The 27,173-nt window shown below is 49.2% G+C and overlaps 1 long non-coding RNA gene across 1 annotated transcript; it reads right to left on the bottom strand.

Annotated features, from left to right (window-relative positions):
• Positions 1 to 367: 367 nt before the first annotated feature.
• Positions 368 to 17,004, bottom strand: LOC115350330. Its single transcript, XR_003926388.1, has 4 exons — positions 16,935 to 17,004; positions 13,185 to 13,433; positions 12,934 to 13,032; positions 368 to 554 (listed from the first exon to the last, which is right to left on the bottom strand). It is a non-coding gene; the product is annotated as an uncharacterized LOC115350330 (long non-coding RNA).
• Between the last annotated feature and the right edge of the window lie 10,169 nt (positions 17,005 to 27,173).

Raw genomic sequence — 27,173 nt, forward strand, 5'->3', positions numbered from 1 at the left:
GTTCGCCTGTGGGTTTGGCTTTCCTGATCTTGAAGTCAGGCACGGAAACCCTATTCCACCCCGACTGCTTGGGATCTGGTAGCCGCGCGTGTCGTTAGGACGCGGTGACGGCCCGTCGTCCCGCCACGCGACACCGAGTTACGTGAGACGGTGGCACCAGGCAGCAGTCCCCGGCAGGACCCCGGCTCCCCGGCCCTGTCGCTGTTTGTGCAGCTCTCGATCTAGAAACGGCACTGGGTGATCCCTTGCAGTAACGAGGTGTAAACACAAACAGTTTCGGCTTTCTCTTAGTGGGTAGCTTGTGCCCCTCTCCCAGAGCGCCTGGGCTAACACTGTCCTTGAGGTGGTGGGGTCCGTGCCGGTTGCAGTTGCTTGTCCCCTCGCTGTCAGCTGGTGCATGCCCGTGACAGCCAAGACAAACGCTCTTCGTGAGCTCATTACGTCTTAGCTCACGCCGCTGGTAAGCTATCTCCAGCTCTGTGGCTGCCCTGGGGGCCTTGAAATCAGTTCTGCTGGGCTTTCCAGTGGGAATTTTGGATTGTTTTGTTGTCTTCCTTGGAAAAAAAAAAAAAGCAGAAAATATTGATTCAAAAGAAAATGTTGACTTGAACCACGCTGAGGTCAGGGTGTAATAAAAGCATTGTGTGCGGGGCTCTGTTTATCTGCAACGCGAAGATTTTTACGCAAGTCCTAAGGGAACGAAAGCGGAGAGGATTTCCAGCACTGGCGCACCAGAAAATGCAGCTTGTGCTCCTGCATGTAAAATGCCTGAGCTGTGGGAGAAATCAGTGTGTCCGGTGGGTACCAGGGCACCCTCCTGAGCGTCTGCTTTGTCCTCCTCAGGAGCCTGTCACCCCCACCCGCCGGAGCAGAGCTGGGTGCTGGGCGAAGGGTGGTGGGAAGGCTGCGCGGAGGGGTTGAGCTGGAGGAGCCAGTTTCCCGTGTTGGGAAGCGAGAGCGGAAAGCTCAGTGGAGGCCGGTGCTGCAGCAACAGGCACTGCAAGGGTGATGGATAAGCCACAGCGCCCAGTGAAACCAGCAGTAAAATGGCTATCAACTTCAGGGTCCCTCAGCCACTGCCTGGGCATAAATAAATGAGAAGGAGCAGAGCTTTCAGGCTCCTCCAGAGATGTGCAAACTTGCGTATAAAGAGTTTGCTGGTCTTCTCCCAGGAAGAACCACTGCAGATTTCAGCAGCATCTGCAGAGTTGCTGCAGAGGGCTTCAGGCCCCTGGGCCAAAACTTTTCCCTCCACTGAGAGCTTTGAATCCCCTCTCCCACATTAGATTAATGAGCAGAACGGAATTTTTTAAGTACATCCCTAGCTCAGTTCTGGTTTATCCTCTGGGTTTCCTCTCCTCTGATGGTACCACAATGCAGCATCTGCCGCGCTGCCAAACGTGGAGGAGAGTGGGCTCCAGCGTGCACAAACAGAGAGCGCGGTGTCTTTGGCAGCTGGCGGAGCAGCCGTCTCAGGTTTCCTTTCATTTTAATGGTTCACATACCTCTCTCCACGTCTGTGTCTGATTTTCAGGGCACGACCTTGATTTTACATCAAACATTCTCTATGTCTCTCCTCATCCCACTGCTGTCTGGCTAGATTACCGATGCTAGAGCTGATCTTTCTATTAAAATGTTTGGGTTTTATTATTTTTCTAACCTAAAGCCCATCTAAAATGAAAAGCCTTGTTCATCCTTTCCTCAAGGGCTCCTGCACTTTGATTCCTCCTCCTCCCTGCCACTGACAGACAGCTGCAAAGTGCGGTGCATCTGCAGGGGCCGAAGCTGGAGGCAGCCGCCGTCCTCTGTATACTTCCCAATACCGTAGGTAGCTGCTCTGATCCTCCTCTTGTTCATAAATCAGCTCATAAACACCCAACATCTGGAGTACTTCCTATGTCATTGGCAGCTGTTGCAAAATTAATACTGCTGTTAAAGAAGTCCCACTGACAGCGCAGGTACACCCCTGTTCGTCGGCACCTGAGTGCTGCTTACGAACAGGAACGAGGAACTGCCTGGCCAGCGTTTTTGCAATTGAACATTTGGCGCTTCATGAGGATGAGGATCAGATAATTGGGACATAGATGGTAAATGTGGGTCGTTTTGTTCCTAACATAGTTTTCAGCCTGATCCACACTCTAGAAGGCTAGGTCCTTTCATACTATGCCTAGCACCCCAGCATCCTTCAGAAGTCAGTAGGGATGTGTTACTTTTCCCCTTTTCCAGCTTGGAAAATGACCTCCCTGGGGCTAGCCCACAGCAATATTGGAAAGCCCCATCTCACCCTCTAACCCCAGGCCACCTTCCCCCTCATTAGTTCTCATTTGGGGCTTTACAGCCTAAGCCTATCTCTGCTTCTGCGTGGCTGTTACCAGGCCCTGTAGCAGGGAGAGTTTTGCCCAGGTGCCCACTGCAACAGCATCCCCTTATCCTGTGTGGTGCCTCGGGCTGCCCTTTGCCTCTGCACAGCAGTGGTGTATACGTGTGAGTTGTAAAATGCCCCCAGACCCTCTTGGGTGAAAGCCCTGGGTGCTGCCACACTGTGGGAAACTTTCCTCTAGTTAATTTACCCACTGAGTACCTCCAGCATGGAAGCTGTAAGTAATGAATAGAAGCCACATTTCAAGCCCTGGGATGTGACCAGCCCTCGCAGAGTAAGTTCGGACCGTCCTTGCATTGTAATGACAGCTGGCCCAAAGATCCAAGATTTAGGGAAAATTTTGTACCTAGGGTCAAGTATCAGGGGTGTTCCCCCAGTATTAGTGGGAACCAAGACAGTTTCCTGGACTTGTAGCCTGTAGGGACTCTAAACAGGAACAAGCCTGGTTTTGAGCTCTCCTGAAAGAGGTGGGATATGCTATGAAAGGTGAAACCCTCCCAGACGATACAGAGCATGGCTCAGGAGAAGTCAAGCTGAAACTTTGGTGAGAAGGCATGTTCACAAAACAGCAACAAGCAAAGACAGAAACTTTAAAAAGCCAAGAAGAGCTACATACCTCCATTCCCATTTCATAACTACACGCGAAGCCGCGCAGTTAGGTGCATAGGTGGGGGTGACAGCGGGCACCGTATGTGCCGATGAGCCCCCGCGCGCCGCCACGACCACAGTATAACCCGTGCTGCCCTTTATCCCCCGTACTGCCTATGCGAGCCCTGCCCAAAGAAGCCTCCGCCACCAAAGCCCCGCCGCGAACTCCCCGCGCTCTAACCCACGGGGTGACCTCAATGAAGTTCAACCTGGTGCAGGCAAGATGTTCTGGGAAGATTCCCCACCCTGCCCCTCGGGGCCCTCGCCTGCTGTCACAGGCCCTTACTAATTGGATACATCTGACCTACCGGTGTCTTTGAAAGTCCTCCAAGGATCTGTTTCAAGAAACACATTTGGTTTCACACTGAATTTACAGAGTGAAAGTTTTACCAGCTGGAGCGGTCTGAACCAAAGCTGGTCTTTCCACAAGGAACAAATCACATATTGGATCCAGACCCCTCCCGGTTTCAGCTTTCCTCTCCGCTTACTCTGCTCATTACCTTTCGGGGCGAAGAGAGTGGAAACTGTGAAGGTCTAAACCCCACTCTCTGGGGAGGGAGTTTATTAAAAGATCAACAAGCAACAGTTCTGTTTTCTTGCCCCACAGTCCTTGCTGTGCTTTGGATGGCTTTTCAATAAATTTCAAGCCAAAAGCAAATCACAATTAAATGAGATGCTCCAAGTGTGAATGGCAAGGTGGCACCCAAAGAAGAACGAAATAAAGGCTAATCCTGTCCATCTCAGACTCTTCTAAAGCCCCCTTGATGGCAGAAGGCTTAGCTCAGGGAAGGTGTCCTCCTTCACAGACCCCGAACACTTCCTAGAGGAGGCAAAGCAGCTGCGTGTCCCAGTTACTAGGCAGGAGAGCCGGGGCATGGGCAGGTAAGTAACTTGCACAAGAAGACTAACAGAGCCAGCAACAAAATCTATGTCTCCCAAATCTGAGGATAATCTTTTATCTCTCCGATCAGGCTCCATCCCCCGTCTGTAGGCAGCGTTGTTGTGTGGGGATGGATATTCTCCATTTCAATTAACTTGGACTTAGTAAAGCGAAAAGAGCAGTGTCTCTTGTGCCTTAGCCCTCATCATCAGGGTGAGATGAACGACCCAGGCAAGAAAACTCTGACTTTCATTTGTGTGACTGAGCAACATCCTGAATAATTTGTGTTTTTCAAATTATGTATCTGAATGATGCACCTAAAAGACAACGCTGATTACACATATTCAAACATCGGGAAACATTCAGATAATTGTCATGCCAATAAATAATTCAATGAGTCCCTGTATGGGCCATAAAGATACACATTAAGAAATGAAAAATGAGTCCTTACAATAATATTAGCTCATTTCTAGATGGAGCTGGTGAATGGCTAATGATAATACAGAAGAGTTCGATTGATATTTTTGTTCTGTACTTGAAAAGAAGAAGATGATATGTTGAGATGACATAAAGATGATAAAGTGCTCTCCAGTGCATTGCTGAGAAGAATGACAGACAGCAGCTGTTAGGGATAAACAATTTTAAATTGCAAAGCCCAGATAACTTATACCCTGAAGTCCTTAAAGAGCTGTCTGGGAGATGTTTGCCTGTTGGCATTCATTTTTAATAACCCTGGGGGTGCCAGCGAAGTTCCAGTGGACTGGAAAAGGTCTAAGTGTGTGCCAGTGTTTAAAAAAAGACAGGGTGGAAATATCTGACATCAGTCCCAGACCAAACAACAGAGAAGATGACATGGGATTCAAGCATGACAAAAATAAAAGAGAGAGAGCATCAGTGCCGGTTAACGGCATTTCATGGAAAACAGGTCTCATTTAATTTTCTGGTGAGTTTATCAATGTGACTGATAACAGTAGCTGCCTGGAGGCGATGCCTGAGTGAGGCAACACGAGGCATCACACAACACTTTTGGGGGAGAATGAGCGTATTGCAACAGCTCCAGACAACATGTGAAACGGTTGAGGGGGCCACATGGCTGACAGGCACTAATGGAGGTGACACACACAGGAGCACTTCTGCGGGACTCCGCGGGGACCTCCTCCAGACCTGACACTTTACAGCATCTTCTTCCTCCAGTGATCTGGAAGAAGCGACTATTGCTACCGACAGAATTTGCAGGCGACCGTGGGACTGGTGAGGTGCCGAGGGGGTTTGATGATCCCAGGCAATGAAGACAATTAGGAAGCTGAAGTCATTCAGACAAAACGCTCTTCAGTACAATTAAAAAAAAAACCACCTTGTGCAAGTAGCAAGGAAGACAGCTGTACTTACTGTGTAGGGACCTGTAGCCTGAATTTTACCTTCCTTGTAGAAAAGCAGCACAGCGTGAACCTGCGAGACGATGATACCAGAAAAGGACTAACGGGGCCCTTGGTGAGAGTGCTGGAGGGACAGACATGGTTGTGTCAGGACGCCCAGAAAGCTGATGAACGCCTGCAGCAAACTGCTGGAGGAAAATCGCACTCTCTGCCCTGACAATTGCCTCTCTGAAAGCTTGATTGGTGCCAAGGTGAAAAAGAAGGAGCCGTCGTGTCCCCTGAATCAACAGCATTTCTCAAGGAGGAGTTGCGGGGGGTAAAGTTACTCAACCCCACTGCACTGCTGCAAGGCGTGCAGCTCAGCCACAGCCCTCAGGACCGCCTCGCTTCTCCATGATCCCTCCAAAAACCTGGGCGTGAGCTTTGCCAGGATTCTCCTCTCCTCGGATGCAAAATCAGCTCCTGTGATCTTTCTTCATTTCTGCCAGCCAGGACAGCGCATGTGTCCTTGAAGGGAAATGAACCAGGGGAGCCACAAGGGGACATTGCTGTTGTTACCAGCGATTTGGGTTGAGGCTCAAATATTCTTATTTTCTGCCGTAACCATCCTGTGGCATGCCTGGGGGCTGCTCCTGGGCACATGCCCTCTCTCCAAGTTTTGTCCAGCTTGTAAGGAAGGGACGGAGGAGGAACATATGAGGCCAGACCACATGGCAGTGAGGAAAAGTCGTCGCTACAATTAAACAAACCCCCTCCAAATTTTCTTCAGTTGTACCCAACTGGATTCTCCTTGTATTTTTTTCCCCATGAAGCCAGTCAAAACAAGAAACGAACTGCATCTCATTAACGCCTCATGCAAGTCCTCGCAGTGCACGTCTCGCAGGTGGGGAAGTGGGGAGCAGGGCTGTCGAAAGCAGCAGCGGGGTCCCGCACCGCTCCCCGGGATGGCGCGGGCAGTGCCATCGGTACATAGAGACTCTGCCTCACCCTGCACCCACCGACACGGAGCACACTTTGTAATGTGCTTTGCACCACAAACACCCTGAGGTAAGATGGGTTTTGCCCTTGAGGCTGAAAAGAGACCGCGTTGCTCATCTGCTAGGGCTATTTTTGGTTACCGTGCAGTGTTCAGTTAAGCCCCTTCATCCCAGCAATCCCCACGCAAAGAGGTGTTGCTGGTAGCCATGGGCTGCATCATCCACAGGCTGAGGTTAACATTTGTTTTCATTTAAAAACAAACAAAAAAAAGCCACTGGCTTGAGAAGCTGGAGCGGTGAGGACACCAGGGGCCGACCTGCCAGATGGCAGCTCTGCACGGCAGCGAGGATGCTCGCTCGCCAGGGCCGGGAGCCAGGTTTTCGCCAGGGTTTGCACTCCATGAGCTCGCAGCCAAGCTGTGCATCATCCCAGTCTAATGGCACGCACGGAAATCACGCAGCACTGGCAAGGCTCGAAGCCCCAGCATCTGGAGGAGCTTGGACGGAGGCATCGCTGCCTGGCCCAAGTCCTGCTTGCAGATGATGAAGTATCCTGGAGAAAACCAGGCAGGATTCATGGGGTCAAGCAGTAGGTGATTAATAGGCCATTACCAAAAAGTTGTGGTGCCATGGACTGGAAGCTGGAAGGAAGGGAGGGAGCTTGCCAGGTGCGGGTCAAATAGTCTGATTTTGGGGAATAAACATTCCTGCATGGTTACTTTTGAATACCCCCCCCTCTGCAGTGCTGGTAGCACAGATGTACCACTGCATGGGGAACCAAGAGGAATAAAAGAGCCATGGCCAAAAGGCTCCTGGTCCAGAGGGGAGAAAAGGCTGAGACAAAACTGGCTGCTCAGTTTTGCCTAAGCCGAAAGGCCTGTAAATCACCAGTCCATTCCTCCTCAGCGAAGAGCTGTCCCTTCAGTGACAGCACAGGCTAATGTCTGTTTCCTGGTCCCTTACACTGATCTGATTTTGCTACATCAAAGAGAAGCTTATGAACCCATCTGCAGTTAGTGTATCAGTGCGAAAAGTGAGCTTTTTTGCTACTTAGCTTAGATAATAGAAAGCTCTTTTTTAAATCTTCGAAGAAAACTCCCTTTCATTCCATTTTTGAACATATCGTGTTAATGTTCCTGGGAGCGATGGGAGGGTTTTGTCTGGTGCATTACTGAAATGCTGTCATGTTTATTAATATTTCCAAATCGGCCCAAGCCCCAAGCACATCATTACACAGGCAAACAATAAACAATCATACATTTAGCAAATTCGACATCTACCACGAAGGACTGGTTATTGTATTGCAGGATTAGCTACACACGCCGCCTCTCACTGCGTTCACAGCTCAGCAATATCAAACCCCTACAAAAGCCCTGGAGACTCCCCAGGCCCCGCTCTATTACCCTGCCTGGCAGATAAACGTGTGCACGGGAAATCGGTGTAAAGCACTGCGTGAACATGAAAGGAGAGGGGGAAATGAACTGCTTGTCATGCCCTGAAATAGGAAGGATCCAAGTAATCAGAGCATCCCACCTGCCCCTGACGTCCCACGATGCTCATTGAGATTCAGAGGGAAGCGCAGCACGGTGCCACCGGCCAAGAGCATCCCGGCTCGGGGACGGGCAGCTCCGAGCAAGCACCTGCTTCCTTGGGATCGGATCCAGCCAGCGCCCGCTGCTGCTGCCACGAGGACAGAAAAGCCCCTTCATGACACCAGATGATGTCATCTGCAGGAGAAGAAGGGAACATTCAAGCACAGGGCTCTGCATCAGCAACAAACCTATTAAAAACCTGCCCAGAGCAAAGCCTGGGATTTTAGCATGCCACCCCACTTTCTTATGACCCCTGAGCTGCAGCCAGGGATGAAGGGAAGGGGAAGAATTGCTGCCTGCAGTTTCCAGGAGAAGGTCCTTGAGAGCATAATGAGCAAAAGCTAAAACCAAATGCCCCCTTCAGCTAAGGGGGCCTTGCCTCTGCTTGCACATATTCAATATAATGGGGTATTCCTGATCCACTGGTTGCACCAGTTGAAACCCAGGACAAATGGATCAATGCCATTGCCACCATTGCCCATGGACAGTGCCGCAGTCCTAACACTGTTGGCCAGGGCAAAAGCCATCACGGCACCCCATGAATGACATCTTCATGCTGTCCCCACACTGCCCAGTGAGCCCACAGTGCCGTGAGCCATTCTGGGGAGCAGTTTGTTCCCTGCCACTCTGCTGGCACAAGGCACGGAGGGGCTGTCAGATGCAGGACTGGCTGAAGCCATCGGCGCTAGTGTGACTGTTCCTGTGACTGTTAAATTACATCTCCGTTATGCACATGGTTAAAAGTCTTCTACCAATGGGAAAAATACATGCGTGGGCAGCAAATTTTATTTGGAATCAAGCAGATGAACCAGATCCTTGGAAACAGCTCTTTGGAGTGGCTTTCTGCTCCTCTCAGTAAGAATTAAATATGGTATTATTATCATTTAGCACCTCTAGTAAAGACCAGCATTTCATTCAGCTTTTTTCTGTGTGCATGCCCCTTTGCATTTCCCAGTGAGACATGCAGAAACCAGTTTGAGAGTCTTGAAAAGCAACATATTCCTCAAGCAACTTAACTGGGAGTTTGTTATAAATTTTCACCAATCTAGCAAGTATTGTGCCCTGACTTGGCTGCTTGTGAGAGGGCAGCAAATAGTTTGCAGGCTGTGGGGGAGAAGGAGTTAAGGCACAGCTGGAGTCACAAACAGGGGAGATGGGTGGCACTTGGCACAACTCAAATACCAAACCTGGCCTCCAAGCTGAAGCTCTGAGCTGTGAAGCTGTACCACCCTGTTGTCTCAGAATAAGCAAATATTCCCCGTGAACTCTTCAGGAGATGCCCTTAGATGAGCTTTGAGGGACATTTGAGAGGGGCACAGGACATCAGTTACTATTTAAAACTTTTCTGCTGTTTCCCTGTATGGTCTCTAGCAAGTCATTTGCTACTTTCCTTGCTCCTGTCAAGCACTGTGTGGCAGCGAGGGCATTTGGTGCTCCCCTCTGGAGGCTGTGAGTCTTAATTCAATAGAGGCTGTAACCTGCAGTTTCCCTTTCTGCGGGCAAATAGCATTTACCTGTACAGGAAAGAGTGGAAGGGACAAGTCCTGGTTAGAAAAATGCTTTGCAATAGCATTTCAAAAGTGCTTTGAGATAGCCTAGGGTATGCAAATGAACATTAGCCGATAATCTTTGTTTGTGCTCATGCAGTCCTCTTGAAGGGAAAGAATTTGCATGAAAATCAGATTGTTGCTTTCGCCTTGTTTGTTCATTTGGCGACTTGTTTCCAAGAGAAGGATCCTTAGCTGGTCCATCAACGCTCTTTGTTAAACAGGGCTTTTTACAAATTTTCCCTCCCCTGCCTTTGTCTAAACAAGGGTATTGATTATACACAGCTCAGCGCCAATTAAAACAAAAAGATCTGAGTTAGCACGAGTAGCAAGGCTGGCATAAGATATAGATGTTCTTTTCCGCTCCCTTCCCTTCGGGACCAAACCCTAGAGGCCCATCCCCGGAGAGCTGGCAGTTTTTTAGGAAGCTGATGGTCAGGGGTGACAAAACCAGTCCACGACTCTGTCCCTGGTGGGTGGCATTCAGCGTGAGGATGCTCTTATCGTTCACACCACTGGTTAGGGAGAGAGCAAAGCCCACAAAGATATTTCAAGGAACCTCTTTGAATTAATGTGGCTGGGCCTAACTGTGTATTAGTAGTGCATTAACGTACTAAATTCATCTAACTTACCAAGTTTGGGTTGGTTACTCATCACTCAACTCTTTCTCCGAACCCATCATTGCAGCTCTTGAGGACAAGCGCAGCTGCGAGCCGAAAGGCGTCATTCTCATACAGAAATTCTATTTGCAGAATATCCAGGCTCTTGAAAGTTGCAAACACTGGACAGCCAAGCAGAAAGCCCTTCCATGTGATGAAGAGCCATATTTCTTGACCGAGAGTTTTGAACAGCTCTGAATAAAGGCCCAAGGTAATGTCTTGGCCCCACTGCCTCAACCTCGGAGTTCAGAGAGGTTTCACCCCCCAAACTCTTTGCCCAGCCTCCTGGAAGTCACCCATCCCTGATGTGAACTCTTGGACTCTTTGCTCAGTGTATACTTTGGCAAATCCACCGGTGCAGCTGAGGATGTGGTAGCACCTGCCGCATTGTTCAGAAGCTTAGCTCTTAGCTAACTGGAAGGCCAGGGACTTCCTCATTCTCTCTAGTTTTAGAGCAGAGAACGAGTAGCATAATCCCTGAGCATAAACAGGATAGGGTTTGTTCAAGATCGCCATTGTGTGTATGAAAATAAACGAGCAGCATGACAAATTAACCCACTCGTGGTATTTTGTCTTGCCAGTGCCGGACCCCAGATTTCTCCTGAGGCTCCACAGACACGCCGTTGCAGCAGAGAGACTTTCCCACAGTGAGACGGCGTTGGCTCACGTGCTGCTGCCTGCTCACGTTGGCAGTGCTCGGGCACTCTGGCATGCTCCCTTGGTCCCACACCCCTGCGCAGAGGGTCCTGCAGCAAGTGCACCATCAACTCTACAGCCCGGCCAGAAGTATTGACCTGTCCTACGCATCTGGCCCCAGTTACAAGGTGAGGCTGGGCTTCAGGGCTTTGTTAACACCATTATGCTACGATGTTAGTGTGTTACCTGCCTTCAGCTTCATAGTTATTCCTCGCCCTTGCTCCAACCTCCTCTTCTTTCTCACGTCTACTGCAGTAAACCCAAATCCTGGCTGCCTGTGGCTATTAAAACCCCCTCCCACACAAGACTGACACTTGCAGTTCATTTTTGGAGGAAGAAAGGTGAAAAGGCACCCATATTTTCAGACACGTCCCATGCAAAGCCTTTGTAAATGCATTTTGGAGCACATGAGCAGCTTTCTGCTGATGTCAGTGTCAAGGCATAAGCCCTGCACACCCATCCTCAGCCACAGTTACTGGTTATATTACAGTAGCTTCCTCCAGGATCAGGTTTCCTCCATGTAAACACAGAGATCTGTCTCTGACTTCAGGTCAGCCACCCTAAAGAACTTAAAAATGTGTTTCCCCTCTACAGATGAGGACCACAGTCACATACAACATTGGCAGCTGTGCCAAGAACCATTCTAGCAGCTTCAAAAGCTTTAGCCTGGTCATGCTTTTCCTCTGCAGCTGCCTTCTTCGGTTGCTTTCCTCCCACCCTAGCCCTGCCTTCCAACTTTGAAGGGCAACAGTCTCACCCAGAGTTTGTACAGGAGCTGTTGTCACTAAACACCAGAGGACTTTGTTTCCTTTGTTTTACTAGGTTCTGTTGTTGTTACAACAACAAAAACCAAGACTAGTTTCTATTTTTTTTTTATTTTGTTTGCTTTTAAAAAATCATGCCAGATTTTGTATACCAAGTTCCAGTGAAGAGCAAATGCTTACAGCGGTTGTAAAACCAGCTTGTTTTCAAAACAGCCTTTACCATGGAAGCAGCCCTATGGCTGTACTTAAAGCAGTCTGAAGGCCAGCGCTGCCAAAAGCACAGGAATGTCGTTGCCTTCCCTGCTTGTCCAGCGATGCTCTGACACTTTGCCTGCCTGAGCAGCCCATCCGTACCCCTCCGCTGGGTTTTACACCAATGTAAAATCACTGCAACAGAATCACGCTTGGTTTGCCACCTTTTTTTTCTCCTTAAGAAAGTAAATTAAATTGAAAACTGCTTGTGAGAGGTTCAGTTCCAAGGGCAAGGAGGGCGGGGTAATAAAGATTTCTGTAAAAGCTCATATCCATCATACTCTGAAAGTTGTGGTGCGTATGGTAGCCGTGCCCTTTGCTCTGGGCAGAGTTAAGGCAGAGCACTCATTCATCACTTGCTGAGAGCAATTTCATGCTGGGAAATATCCAGGGGAGTGGTGAATCAGCCAGAACACGAGAGTGCCACTCAGCCAGCAAAGAAGGAAAAAAAAGGGCAGATTTGAAAGACAAGGGAGGTTGTGAATGTCACAGGTTTGTGGTCATCAAAGTCTTCCAGGAAAGACCAGGAATGAAATCACTCACATTTTCAGATTGGCAATGTTATGTCTGAGCCTGACCTCTGGGGTCCCTTCAGAGTCAAGAGAGAGAAGGAGACCCCAGTAAAGCATGATTCACCTGCCTAATGTTAGAGGTGTGTTCTGGTTTGAGGTGACCTGGGCACAGAAATGCCCGTTTCCCTCCACTGACTGTAGCCGACTGTTGGATACTTACATTACGTGTATCTAAAGGTCAATGAATAAATCGCACCAGGGATGTGTTTCTAAAGGAGGACGCCAGCTACCAAGTCATGTCAGCTCTGTGCAGGTGTTGCTTGGTGGCATCCTGTGGCCCGTGTTAAAAGCAGTGGTGCCATACCCTTCCTTTAAAATATGGGAAAACAATGTGTATTTTTTTAAATGTGTAGAAACTATATTTTTTTTTAAATTCATTTTGGTAGTGATCATAATTGCTCCACATGTCTCCCATGAACCAATAAGCCACTGCTTTCTACTGAGTCAAGCTTGCACACAAGAAGAGGTGCTGGTGTGTTTGTCTCAGTCAGGTACAAACGTGCACTGGCTCAAGCTTCTTGTGTGATCAGGAGGCAGAAATTCAAGCCCCTGGCTTGTGCCAGCAGTCACCAGCAAATAACACAACTTACCACTTAATAAGGAGATGACAGACGCCTTGCATGTGCCCAAGGAACACTGGTACGTAAAGTCAAGCAGCAGAGGGAAACAGATGGAAACAGCATTCAGTGCTGCATAATAAGAAAGAGACATTTATTAAAAATAATCCATAAGAGGAAAAGAGATGGCATTCACTGAATAAAACATTCCTTGCAAGCTATCATACCCTGATCTATATTTAAAATCAGAAAGCAAATCATAGAAATAAGTAAGCTCGTCTTACTAAGAGTTGCAGCTACAGGATGGAAGGAAAACTACAGCTCAGCTGAAACCGCCTTCAAACCGCGGTCTCCGCAGCAGCGTCGTGGTACGAGGAATGGCAGGACACTGAACAAAGCGAAGCCGAGGCGGGCGTCAGAGCTATCTCCTGCTGGGGGGAGGCAGCTGGGGCAGCAGGCTGACCAGCACATCCGTGCTGAAGGCGAGCCATGGTGCTGCTGCCACGTAGGCAAAGCCGCTTGTCCTCGAGGAGCTGATGGCCGACCGAAGACACCCCGGGTAGCACCCAGCAGAGCAAGGCAGCCCGGCTGCCGCCCGCGGTGCCGCGAGCGGGGCAGAGGTGCGGGGTCTCTCGGGAGGTGGGGAATCACCCCACGGGGCGTGGGGGTCCTCCTCCCCGCCGGCACCTCGGGGGAGGTGGGTGCCCTGAGCTTCGGGTGAGACGCGGGGGCAGAGCGGCCAAAACCCACACGCCATCGGGCTTGTGTCAGGATGCCAATCTCTGCCCATCTGCCCTCGAGCACGGGCGTGCCAGGGAAGGTGACTTCTCTCTCTTGGGTGAATCAGCCCTGCAAGAGGGTGCTGCGAGCGGGAGGACGTCTGCCGCCGAGCATAAGGGGTCGCGGTGCGTGCTGCCGTTTTTCGTCACGTGCCTCCCCCTGCACCCGGCGTGGCTGTCCCCAGTGCCGCTGAGAGCCTGCCCTGCCCCGGGCTGCGGGGCACACAGGGAGCAGCCCCACGGCACCCCACCGTGCTCCCCTCAGCTCGCCGTGCGTCCCTCCCTGCAGCATCACCGCACCGAGGCCCCCACCCGGCTCCCACCAAAGGCAGCGGGAGATTTTGTCCCTGTCCGGAGCAGAATTGAGCTCAGGCCCTGAGCAACCTGTGTTATTGCTTGGTGGATTTATTTATGCCTGTGGCATAAATAGTTCCTCCTCTCCGCAGGACACGTAACGCCTCTGGAATTCAGCGAGAGGAGATGCAGGCACAGGCACAGGCACAGGCGGTCTCCGGCGTAGCCGGGTGCTCGCATGCAGGTACACGCGTGCACGGCCACCCCTGCACAGCTCCGCGGAGGGTGGCACCCCTCCGTCAGCGAGGTCTGCCATTGCCCACACCTTCCAGCCGCCGGCCCTGCCTGCTGCAAACCACCGGAGGTGCACCGTCCCTATAGCATCGCTTTGGGGAAAAAAAAAAAAAAAGTGGATTTGGTTAGAAAGCAAAAAGAATGGTACGGACAACCGGTTTGCAAATCATGCGTGTTGTCAACATGTTAGGGAGCAAGTTTTTCATTCCACCTGGGGAAAAGAGACTTCAGCAATAGGGCTGTCATGGGAGAAGTGGGAAGTCGCTTTGCCCAAATTGCAGTCCACTTAATTTGTACGTCTGTGCCTTCACTGTTGCGTTTCACACACCTGGCCCCCATGCCCACTGAATCCATGGGAAACAAAACATCCAAAATAAAGCAGCAAGAGGAAAAATAGACACCAAAAGCACAAGTGGCCCAAGAGGAGAATGGGGGATAGGGATACATCGTTGCTCTGGAATGAAATAAATACTCTTTAAACAGAGGGATGACATGAAGTCTGTGTTGTCTGAGTATAAAAAAATTGACTTGGAGGGCACCTGCCCTGGTGCGGAGCTTGTGTAAAGCCCAGCCCCTCGGCTGCCCCACAGCTCAGGGCTCGCAGAGCTCCTGCGCCAGGAACGTACACTGGCCACAGGGGCGAAAGGGCTCTATGCGTTGCAGGGAGGCGAAACAAACCTCCTCGGGAGCTGACGTGCTGAGCGGTTGCCCTCAGAGTGGCCAGAACCGGCACGTGGTTTCCTTGCGTTCCCTCTGCTCAGTGTATCTGATCCTGCTGAGACCCTGCTCTGGGTCTGTTCAGTGCCTAGCGTGGAAGGGCCACAGCCCTTACTTTGGAGACACACCTCAAAACACTCGAGCATTCATAACATGGTCCGTTGGTACCTATAGGCTGCAAAACCACAGCGGTATTTTTTCAAAACAAGGCACTTTTAACTATCAGGACCAAGGAGCCTCGGCAGATTCTCAGCGTGGTCCTGCTCAAGGGAAGGCAGCTTTTCCTAGACACCTCTCCACCCGGCTTAGTCCATTACCTGGGGAGAGAAAAGCAAAGCGGAGGCAATAGAAGGAGCAGCACGGTGCTGCGTGCCCTGCCAGGAGGGCTGGCACTGAGCTGTGCAGACCTGGGACCTGCTGCCCGGGCAGGGAGCCCTTTCTCCAACCCACCTCGGGTCCGCCGAGAAAGCTGAGCCTCTTGGCAAGCCACCTTGTACGCCTAGCTGAAAATAGCACTGTTTTTGCCAAAACATACACTCAGGGCTTGGATTCAACAATGCTGCATCAGCAGCTCGTAATCAAGTTGACACGGGGCTGATTGTTTATTGAAGAGAAAGAGGAGGGGGAAATCGTGATTTGACCGGATTCAATAAAAAGCAAATAAGCCAGAGGAGAGAGGCTGGGGTTTTTTTTGCACATGACAGGAAGTGTTTTTGGTGGACTTGTGACAACTCAGACCTTGACCTGCCATCTCCTCTGCATGCAGCCGGGGTGGTGGGGTGGGGTGCGAACCCGGGGAAGGACTGGCTCAAAGTCTGAGCAGGATGCGAGGGAGGAGCAGAGCGCTTATTTGTGCAGCGCCAGGCGTGTATATGAGCTGTCAGCGGAGAAATGGGGAGAAAGAAAATATGGAGGGAGAGGAAGGGGAATGATATAAAATGTAATATGTAAACTGCCAATCATGTCCGTGATGGTTTGTGCTTGGGATATAAGGCTTTCATCTTTGCTCTTTATTTTATATGCGTTTCTTCCCTCTTTGGCTCAAGCAAAGCCGATTCCCCCAGGGTAGAATATATTGGCTTTCCAGCCTCCTCTGTTTACTGTCCTGGGTTCCTGGCTGAAGCCGAAGCGATGTTTTTTTATTTGCTTGTTTTCTTTTGGTTTGATTCTTGGGATTTTGGACCGCTGCCTCCCAGACTGCCTGAGATATTGCTGTCCTTTCATTCCTGTGCCCACGCCAGGCCCCCCCCGCAGCGCAGCACGGGTCCCTCCTCTGCCGAAGGGCAGCCACCGGCATGGGCTGCGCGGGGACTTGTTTTCCAGAGCAGCTGAGCTCTCGGCCCTCCTTGGTCCTCAGCGGGTTCCTGAGCACCCTGACTCTGAAAATCCCATGGCCTGGAGGCATCAGAAGGTGACACAGGGGAAGGGCTGCAGGGACACACTGTCCTCAAGCTTTCCAGCCATGGGAACACCCTGCCGTAGATGGGACCTCCCAGCCAAGAGCAGCACCTACGCTGATAAACAGTAGAAACAGGGATCTGGAAATCATCATGGGAGAAGGGTGGAAGAGGGGAGTTGCATGCAGAGTATGGCCCAAACCAGGAACCAGGGCAGGCAAACTGGGCTTCAGGGCAGGACCGGGGGCATTCGCACCCTTCCCCGCAGCAAGGGTGGCTCAGCCTGGGGTAACTGCTCCCTCCGCAGTCCCCAGCATGGTCCTGGGTTTTCATGTGCTGTCTACAGCTGTCTGCTCCTAACAGGAGAAATACCAGGTTGCTCCAGGGCAGGGAGGCGGCAGCCTCCAGACTGGGCTCTGCAGGCTCTGACAGAGCCCTTGGGGTGGCTGCAGTTTATCTCCCTGTTGTGCCGCTTCCAGGACAGAGCTCCGTGACACCAAGCTGAAGGTGGCTGAGGGCTTTCCATTTACGGGGGGGGAAATGTATTCTTTACCTTATCGACTCAGTCCCCGGGGGCTCCTCTGCTGCTCCAGCTGCTCCTCTCCGGTAATCGGCTTAATCCCATGCGCTACCGGCAGGCTGCACCTCGAAGTGCCTCCTGCATGATGTCACCCTTCAGAGGCTTAGCTGGAAGCCAGGATGGACGCTGCCTGCCGCTAGCACGATAGAGGCTGGCCCTCCCAAAACGACAGCGTTATGGGCAAGCAATCTCCCAGCCCCCGTTGAAGAATGGGGCTGCACGGGAGCTGTCGTTATTTCTCACTCCATGAGCACGTTGAGAGGTGACCGGCGGGGATTCACCGCCTGGTGCATTTCTGCAGCAGTGGCTCTCAGCTCCTGTGCTCCTCTCGTCCCAGAGCAAAGGGGATTGCTTGCACCTGGCTCTGGCCAGGAAGGCTACCTCAGATCCCCGAGGAAGGAATATCTTGCATGGGGAGATTCTAAGTCACATTTCAGCCCGCGGTTGTCCCCATGAGGGCAGAGGAAGGAGAAGGAGCCTGCACAGGACTTGCCTGCAGCAAGCAGGGCTGCCTTGGAGGTCAACCCAAGCACCCCTGGCCCCTGCCACCATGCTGATATAAATCAAGCCAGTGGGTGTTTCTAGACGCAGGATCCAGGTGGATCAAAGATTATTCATTTCACTGCCATGGCAATTTAAATTAAGTCACATAGCGGAGGGCTAAGACGACTTACATGCTAAGTTAGTACCTACCTGACAGATTCCACTGAGTTGTGGCAACCAGGTCACAGTCAACTGTGCCCCAAGCTCTTAGTGTCAGTGGAATGGCATGATCCACCCTACCGCCGGAGCCAAGAGCTGGGGCTCAGCACCCTCAGCCTGAGGCGCTAGTGGATTTTCCTCAGGTATGGATATCCAGGAGCCTGAGCAGCCACCCTACAGAGGTGATAAACTGTTCCCGAAACAGCAACATCCAATGCAAGTTTCAGGCTTGCTACTCTAAAACTCATCCTTGTTTTTCTCAGCTTGGTTAATAAATTGGGAAAGCTGAAAACAGGACTCTTTGCAAGCTCTGGGAGTAGCGCAGTGCTGGTGCTGAGCTCCTGAAAGTGGTTTTTGGTTTGTTTTTAATACAGCCTCTCCCCATAAAATTGATGGAAAATCTCATTGAAAATGAAATAGCTATTTCATTTTCAATCACATAATCTTGTAGGGGAAAACAACTTCTTGGATGCTGATGACGTTCGACACTACTTGTTCTATACAGCCACCAAAACACTGCAAAATAACCTTCCCCAAGGATATCATCTGACACTTGAGTCTTCAAGGCCTTGGTGTCTGGATCTCAGTTCTGAAATTGGACTCCCCGCTGTGGGTTTTTTGGTAATCTTCTGCCACTCTTCCAAATTCCAGCTAAAGCACGCAGGCTACAAAGGAGGAGATGAACTTGGACTTTTCTCCAACTCTGTGTGGCAGCTTCGTCACTGCTGGGTCTACTGTCTTCTGCCAGCAAGAAACACACCTGCCTGTGGTAGGACCAACCCAAACCCAATGATGCAGGCTGGCAGCACAAAGAAATCAAATAAAAGAGTACTTTGCATCTATAAAAGAGGGTCAGATGTTTTAAGGTGTGATACCTACCTAAAGAGCCAACTTTTGGAAGAGTTAGTCATCCAAAGGCCAAGTTAAACAGGAGACAATCAAAGCTGCGTGGCTGTCCAGGGATGGGCTGGGTTTATGAATGACACTGGAGGTGGGGCCTCGCTGAGTCACCAGCTTGTCTTGTTTAAGTTGGCCACATCTACGGATAACCCCTTGTAACTTGGCTCTCTTCAGCAGTTTCACACCTTTAAACAACTGCTTTTCTTTCGCTAACTTGTCCCCTTAACTTTGCTTCAGATTAAATGGTTTTGGCCTGCTATATTTTCTTTTCTTTCAGTTTCAGGCAAACCAATAAAGTGACAAGACTTTAATCACCTGCTTTCTACCTAGTGATGATTAAAGCTAGTACAGCATCCTGGCACAATACAAGTTTGCATTAAGAGCAGACACCTCATCCACTATTGTACCTTTGGTTTATAGCACACATACCAGAACTTGCAGACATCTGGAAACGTGCCTTTTCCCAAATCAATTGCCAATAGGCCTGAACACACCACAGGCATGTCTGTACCCTCTGTTTTCATCTGTGCTGCTTGTGAATAAGCGAAATCTCACACATCCCTTGGAATGACAAAGCACACCACTCGCCTTGCCCTTCATGTCTCCCTTTTAACATAGAGACAGCATGTGCAATAGGGCATCACCACCACAGCCCTGGATATGAACCCATAAATGTTCCTCAGAAGGGAAGCCCAGGCTTTCAGGCAAGACTGAGGGACTCTCATCTGATCTCAGGGCATATTATGAAGCCATTTCCCAAGGATGGCTTTTCCTAATGTTCCCATTACCTCACCGCACTACGTCTCCATAGGCTGTGACGACAGCCTGAGCGCACACGCTGCTTTCCCGGCTCCAGGACCAAGCATACCAGGAGCACACCAAGTCTTTAACGCAGTTAGCTCCTGGCTCCGCTCCCCCACCACACCATTAAGGGCCTGAACGTCTTCAGCGTGACTCCCAGCTCCTGCTCGCCCACGGCCCTCCTCTAGTGTGCCGGCCCTGGTAGCAAGACGCAGCTGCCGGGATTGTGGGAGCATCAGGTGCCCACATCCACATCCCACTCCACCATCGCAGAACCAGGGAGGAGGAGGAAGGGGGATGCTCCCCCTCGCCACTCAAGGTTGTTGTGCTGCACCGTGGCTGTGCTGTCGTGGCTACATTATCCTGCCTGGCTGGGTAAAACTTGATTTCTGTTGGGAAATTTACAGTGCTAGCTTCTAAGGCAGAATGGCCAGGTAGCTGCCATGCATGATAGGGCACAAAAAGCCTTGGCGTTTCCAATGGGCAGCCTCCAGATTTCATTATGCAATTGGTTTCTGTGTTTTGCAACTTTTAAAGAAAAATTGCTTTTCATCAGCAATGTGATCCCAACCTTTTGTTAGCAAGTTGACACTTTAATCTTACAGCAGGTACTTTCCCATATTTGGAGGTGTTTGGGGGTGTCTATATATACTTATGCCATACTGCACACCAAAGTTACAGTTGAACTTCAGGATTTTGCCTTTTCATCAGTGGTGCTGTTCTAGATTTGAAAACTGGCCTAATCAAGACCAAATTTAAGTCAGAAGTATGAGGGGCTGAGTCATGACCTCAGGTCATTTCTGGGCGACCAGATCTGCAGCAGCACGGAGAAAGCACACTCCTTACATCTGCTGCTCCCGGCTAGACAGCCACAACAGGAGCAGCCAGGTCAGCCCGACCACCTCTCACCATAGGCACCTAGCTGAAACATGTCAGTTAGATAGCTGCTCCACATTTTGTCCACCTCCTAGTCCAGATGTTCGAGGCACTATATACCTGGAGCACCGTCCCTGTAGGATGCTTCTGCTACACGGTTTGGATGTAACCCTCAAAAGCCTTTGGATGAAAGATGTTTCAAGAAAATGAATAGACATGGCAAAGAATATTCATTTGCTTGGTAGCCTTTAAGAATCTCTAAGTCAGGACCAAGATCCTGCTGTGCTAGGTTGATGCGCATGAATAGCAAAACAGCAATTTCCATTTTGCCCTTTCATAGGAATGAGAATTAGAGCAGTCCTTCCACAGTAATTTCCCTGACATGCTTGAAATGCAGAAGTGCTGGCTTCTCTTTGCGCTTAGCTTGGGAAATACTGTTTGTGTCTCTAGTTCAATGATGATCTTGTCCATTTATGCCTTTACTTACTAGTCAAAATAGAAAGAAAAAAAATTCAATTATTCTTTCTACCTATCTGACTGACTGCACTAAGGTAAAATGTTCCACAAGTGAAGATATTAAAAAAGGATTGAACTGCCTACAGGAAAAGTTTCATTACAAAATTCAACTGAGATTAATAAAACAAAATAAATGTATGTGGCATTTCTTTTGCATTTGTAGGTAAAACAACTTATTATTTATGATGTATGAGCTGTGATCTCAATGATCTCAATGATCCTCTTTTTCGTGGAGTGCCTGTTTTTTAGATAAGCGATGTGTTGGTTGGTACACTTAGCAGCCAAAAATACCTCTTCAGACATGCTTTGGGGAGAGAAAAGGATGGAATGGCCTTTTTGTAGAGCTTGATGGATGTCTTTAGCATTTCAAACTGAACAGCAAACACCATAAATCATGTCAGCAACACAGCCAGGATCCAAACCCCAAATGCACTGGAGCCCTAGGCCCAGATATTAGCCACCCATTGAGAGTACTGAGCTTATTTTGCTGTAAAGGAGAGTGAGTGTGAAGAAGTAATGGGTGGTGGGCCTGGCCTAAACATCACAAGGAGCAAAACACCCTAATACTTACTGGCAAAAGCTGAGGAATAAGGCTGTTGTATGCCAATAGTTCTTGCAATTTATGGCAAAGCTCACAGTTTTCTGCCCGTCTGTCTCTCTGCCTGTAAGCATCAAACCCATAGGCTCCCTTGAGCCCAGATTGACCCAAAGAGCTTAAGTTCATATGGGTTTTGTGGAAACAGGTGGCTGGATGGAAAGGACTCAAAGAGCTGCTTGGCTAGAGGGTAAGGCTGCAGCCTGTGGCAGACACCGATTTTCTCTTTGCTATTTGCAGCTGAAAGTTTCAAAGGGTCACTCCTTACCCTTGAGAAGGGGAATTTAGATGGAAACAGTGGAACCTGTTAAATCACTGGATTTTTAAAGTGTCTGCCATATGGAAGGTGCAGAGGGACGACATGCATTCTTGCAGCACAAGCAGTGGTGACACCAGTGTTAAGGTAGCTTCATATTCTTGTTATTACACCCTACTCCTGTCAGTAACCCAGCATCTATGTGTAGGCACTAATTTGCCCAGCAGAGTTGCTACAGTGACTTTGCTGAAGCTGCTGCTCTGTTGCACCAAGCTATGCACTCTCCAGGACATACCAAAAAGTTCCTCAAACACCTTCTAGTCCCATCCCAGACACACGTACACTCACACTTCAGAGCACATGGGCCGTTCCTGCAAGATTTTTGATCCACAATTTACATTTCCTTTTGCTTAATGCTAGAAGCAGTATTACAAAGGCACTGAATGGCTTAATGAAATGGAGGCCTGAGTTTTCAAGAAGACACTAGAGCTATCACAACCTTGACTATAATTGCATTAATAGCAATTGGACCATTTAACCTGCTGTAGTTCGCTAATTGCAAACCTTGTTTCCTCTTTAAAAAATTCTGGGGGATTTTAAGACTTCCTGAAGGGCTGTCAGTTCAGCTCAACATCTGCTTTTCTTTCCTTAATTCCAAAAAAGCGAGTTGGCTTTATTAATACCTCAGCTGAGAGAACAGGGCGTTCGCTCAGTGAGGGGGGAACGTGGGCTGCTTGGAGTCTGCCTGAATCCTGGGAGGGGGCAGAAGGGGCAGAATGAGCTGTAATGTTGTCTCCTTCTCTTGTCTTCCTTCTTTTTTCTTGCTTCCTTGGTCCCTCATGAAGCTGACTGGCTCTCACAGCCTTGCTGGGACTCCCTCTGTATGCATATAGAAATATTCATACATATATTTGTATACACGTGTGTGTGTGTGTGTGCGTGCGTGCGCATGTGCCCATACCTCTTTTTGCCATGGTCCTGCTGCTGCAGTAGAACCAGAGGGTCAAACTCCCCCTTATTTTGAGGTGACAGAAATTCACTGAAAGCAATGGAAATTGCACCAGAAATTTTTGCCTGCGTGTTAAAAACCAGTTTTGTGCCCACAGAGTTGTACCCTCCCACCACCATCACCCACAACATGTCAATACCTCTCCCTCCCTTATCCACCCCCCACTCACCCCCACCCCCAAACCACCTGGAATGGCATTTTGGAGAGTGGAGGTGAGCGCTCTCTCAGCCTGGGCTGTATCAATCATCTCCCCTCAAGACCCTCTCCTCGGAACTGCCTTTTTTAGGGTCCCCAGACATGCATTTCTGACGCTTTTGGAAGAATTACCCTCTAATGCAGCGATGCAAGTAAGTGGGAATAGTGGTGTGATACAGATCTTCCATATTGAAGACAGATCCAGTCTCCAGATTCTTTAATGCACTTCGGCATTATTTACTCTGACATGACACAACCTGCCAAGATAAGATATTCTCAGTGAGGTGAGATATGCATTACCTCCAGAGGACTTTGCACCTCCCTGGAATTTTATGCTCCAAACACCACTACAACAGAGCCATTTCTGAGATTTTAAAGCATCCAGGTAACATTATTTTTCATGTGTTTTGGCTTTTTGAGCTCCGGCTGGGGCTAGAAATGCAAGTGCTGAAATACATCAGGAAAAGCCAGTCTGTTTATGTGAAATTCACAGTTCAAATTTTCAGACCAAAGGGGGGCAGGTATTTCTGCTACATTATTTTCATAGAGAAAATTAAATATCCGTAGGGAGTCAGAATCAGTTTTGAGAGAAAAAAATAAGAACAACAAAATATTAAGAAGTAGACAATAAGTCTCTGTGGGAGCTCAGGATCCACTTCTTTTCTGAAGCCTTCTGTACCAACTTCACAAAACGGCAGCTGTCCTGCAGCCAAGGCAGTCACCTTGAAAATTTTTAGGTTCAGCGCATGAGAGTTGAACAGTTACATTTGCTGTCAGCTCTCATAAACAACTGACAGCTTTCAGAAGGTCTCCTAACAACAGGCCTGATCCTCATCTGATTAAAATTAAATTCTGGACAATGAAACCTAGCCAGTTTAGAACATCTGAGGGTCTTGCTCACTGCACTCATGCCAATTATTACATAAATGTGCCTTCAATTAAGTAGAAAGTTTTGTTAAAAATAAAACTGCAGAGATAGAATTAAATGGGCAATATGTTCAAGCTCACTTAATATTTTCTTTCAGTAAATGCTATTAGAGGAAGTGAGGCTGCTTTTGGTGAGTTTGCTGTCTTTGTACAAGACCTTGTTATACCGCATCAGTAACACTAAACATTTCTTTGTAAGCATGGAATCAAACAGCTTGATTAATAGTGAACTAATTGCTTCACTCAGAACACATGAGCTGGGCATGGGTCTCACCAGCTCTTGCGAGAGCACTACTGCTCAGCAGTCAGCCTCCGCTCAACCTGTACTGGAAAACCAACCCTACTGGCTAAATTATCTCCTTCTTTTTGTCCAGTTACGGGAGGTTAAAAATTATGCCTTTGATTTCCTAAGGCTTCCTCTGATTTTTTTCTTAAAGGCTTTTTTCTGTTTGAGAGGGAAGGAGGAAAAAAAGGGGGATAGGGAATAAAAAGCTGGAGGAACGCAGACATTTATTAATGCAACCATTTCCTCGCTAGGAGGGATTTTAAAATCTCCTTGACCCCTCCAAATGAGCAATCCATCTCTACTCCGGTCGGGAAGAGTGGCTGAATTTCACTCAGCCAAGGTTACAGGAAAACCCAGCATCGTTTGCGGCAAGCTATCTCTTTCCCGGCTCGGTATAAGAGGCACCAGGACGCCGGCACTCAGAGAGGCGGCCAGGCTGTCCCCTGCCACCGGGTACCAGCCGCCAGCAGCAGCTCTCTGTGCCCCTGCAGCCGTCCCACGGGGTGGGCTGAGGACACACGTGCAAGGTTTCAATTTATGGATTTCTGGCCTAGAGGCAGAAAGTGCTGCCTAGCGAGCCACCCCAACCACCAGAAAGAGATTGAATTTTAAAAAAGAAGAAGAAAGAAACACACATTACATCCCTGCTTTCTTGCAATCTGATCCCACACTGTGCAGCCTTTGAACGAAGCACCTCTCTGAGAGGCAACTGTCCTATTAGCATAACGTATAGCATGAAAACATGGGGCTCTTCCCAGGGAATGCTTTATTGTGTGCATGCTTCATTTTTAATATTCATGGCCAGCTCCGTTTAGAACATCCTTTTGACAGAGGAGAGGCGCCGAGATAAGCCATTGGGATAGCGGTTGTCCTGGAAACAGCAAGATCCACTTATTTTTAGCACCAAAGTCATCCAGTTAAACAAACTACATTAAAGGAACATCGTGATTATGACACAAGAATAAAAAGATGCGTGGCATATTTACAGTCACCGGGACGGTGTGACGCCTCGTCTTCGGCCGCCGGCTCTGGCTGCCAGCAGCCTGGCCCCCGCGCTGGCAGAGCAAAGCGTGCCCTTTCCTTCTGGGGGATGGCAGAAACCCAGGAATGGCCGGAGCCGGCTGGCGGGGAAAGCACAACATGTGCCTCCCCTCTGCCAGGCTGCGGCCGCTGCTCTCGGTAAGTAAGGAGGATCCTCCTCAAAAGCGCAGCACAAAACAAACAAAGGTATACTTTTTCAGCGAGGTATGCTACCAGGAATGTATAGATCAGAAGGAGATAGGCCATGAAATATGGGCAAACCGGGGCAGAAACAGGGAGGTGAAGATTATCTCTTCATCTTCCTTCCTAGTGCTGATGGTCTCCAGTCCCTGGTGTGCACCACCGGAGTGACCCCAGAAAGTCTGGGAGCTCCACCCAGAACGTCACCCCCAAGCCCGAAAGCTAAACCACAGGCACAAGCAGTACACCAAAAAAGTGTCTCTCTCAAAAGGTTTCCTCCCCACCTGTGCTGGGGCAGGCCTGAACTATTAACAAGCAGCTCCCTGCTGCTGATAGTTTGATCCTTATCCTTCAGGATGCACAGCAAAACCGCACGTGTGTGAAACCAGAAAAAGCAATGAAAGTTAACAGCAGCTTTTCCAAAGGTAATTGGAAAAAATCTTAGGGCCACAATAAAACTTCAGTGACAGTTTAAAAGTGGTTCTTGCTTTATCTAAGCCAGTTTCCCTGCTCTCATTTCTTCAAGCGCATGGTAAGAAGGCCTGACGTGGAAGGAGACCTCCTAGCTTCAGCAAAAGCTGTGCGATTTTTACCACCATAAAGGTCTACTTTTCAGTTTGCAAAACGTTGTTCTCAGTTAGGCAGTGCTGTTCGGCTATTAAAGCACAGCTTCGAGACACTTTGACAAACCGCTTCCAAAGTTTCAGGGGCTGTTCTACCTCCCCGCCGTTGGTTTTGGGGAGGATTAGCAAAGCCCAGTGGGTACAACAGAGACGTAAGAGCAAACAGGCACAGCCACCTCCATCGCTATCGGGTGATGGTGGCACACGCGTCCCAGACAATACCCATCAAATCGAGTGTTGCCTGAAACTTTGTCTCCCTGAAGGAGAAAGAAAAGAAGAATGAGAAAAGAGGAATAACAATTAGAAAGGCTCAAAAGAGGGAAGGGAAGAGGTAGAGGCAATTGGGGTGCAGCTTGGGACAAGTTTCTCCTTGACATGGAGAAAAGGGTAACTTTTAGCTGAAGGAAGCACGTGGGGAAAGGCATAGAGACAGGGGAAGAAGTGGAGCCACAGAGAGCCCATGTACACATATATGGGAGAAATTCTAGGTAGAAAAAAAGGATTGCAAGAAGGCTTTGGTATATGCTTGGCCATTAGCCTCAGTCGCACGAGCAGTCCTGCAGGTTACATCAGCTTGAAGCTGTCCAGTGCCACTACTCCTTGTCAAGGGCAAGGCTTTTCCTTACACCAGAGTTGAATTTGGGTGTCAAGGTGCGCAGAGACAGAAAACCCAAACCCAGTGCTCTTCTAGATAACATCTCTTAGCCTCTCCTGTGCAGAATACAGTAAGTTTCAAGTAAATCCATCCAAGAAAGAGAGGCATAGCCACTCCCTGTGGGTAAAACTGGAGGGGTTCAAGGCTTTGCTGTGGTTGTTAGATCTCAAAAAAAGATGCGCATACCTGAAGTTCATCCTAACCTATTCACAGCTGTGGAAAAATGACTCATTGGAAGTTCAGTGTCTTCCTGGCACCAGTTAAAGTGGCTATTATAAATCCATCTGAGCAGAGTGGCTGTTCTTGGAGCAGCTATTCTAACACGAGCTTCTCTCTCTGCTTTCAAGTAACTGCTCACTCCCAAAATAATTCTGAAGAAAAATCTTTGCTTGCTTCTTCAGTATATGCCTGCCATCGTACTTTTGGTCCATCGCTGATGGGAAATGAGGTGACCTCCTGTAAGCAGAGACAGCTGGTGAGGAGGGGGAAAGAGACACAAGATTTTCTGATCACTGCATACAATTCCTGAGGGGCTCTGACAACACCCTCTTAACACATAGCACTGTCTTCTTTGGAACTGGTGATGCCAGTAGGGATTAGATTTCACATTCATCATAGAGCTAATGCTGTAGAAAATGAGACCCTAATGC

Source organism: Aquila chrysaetos, chromosome 13 (assembly GCF_900496995.4).
Source record: "Aquila chrysaetos chrysaetos chromosome 13, bAquChr1.4, whole genome shotgun sequence".
Classification (NCBI taxonomy): Eukaryota; Metazoa; Chordata; class Aves; order Accipitriformes; family Accipitridae; genus Aquila; species Aquila chrysaetos.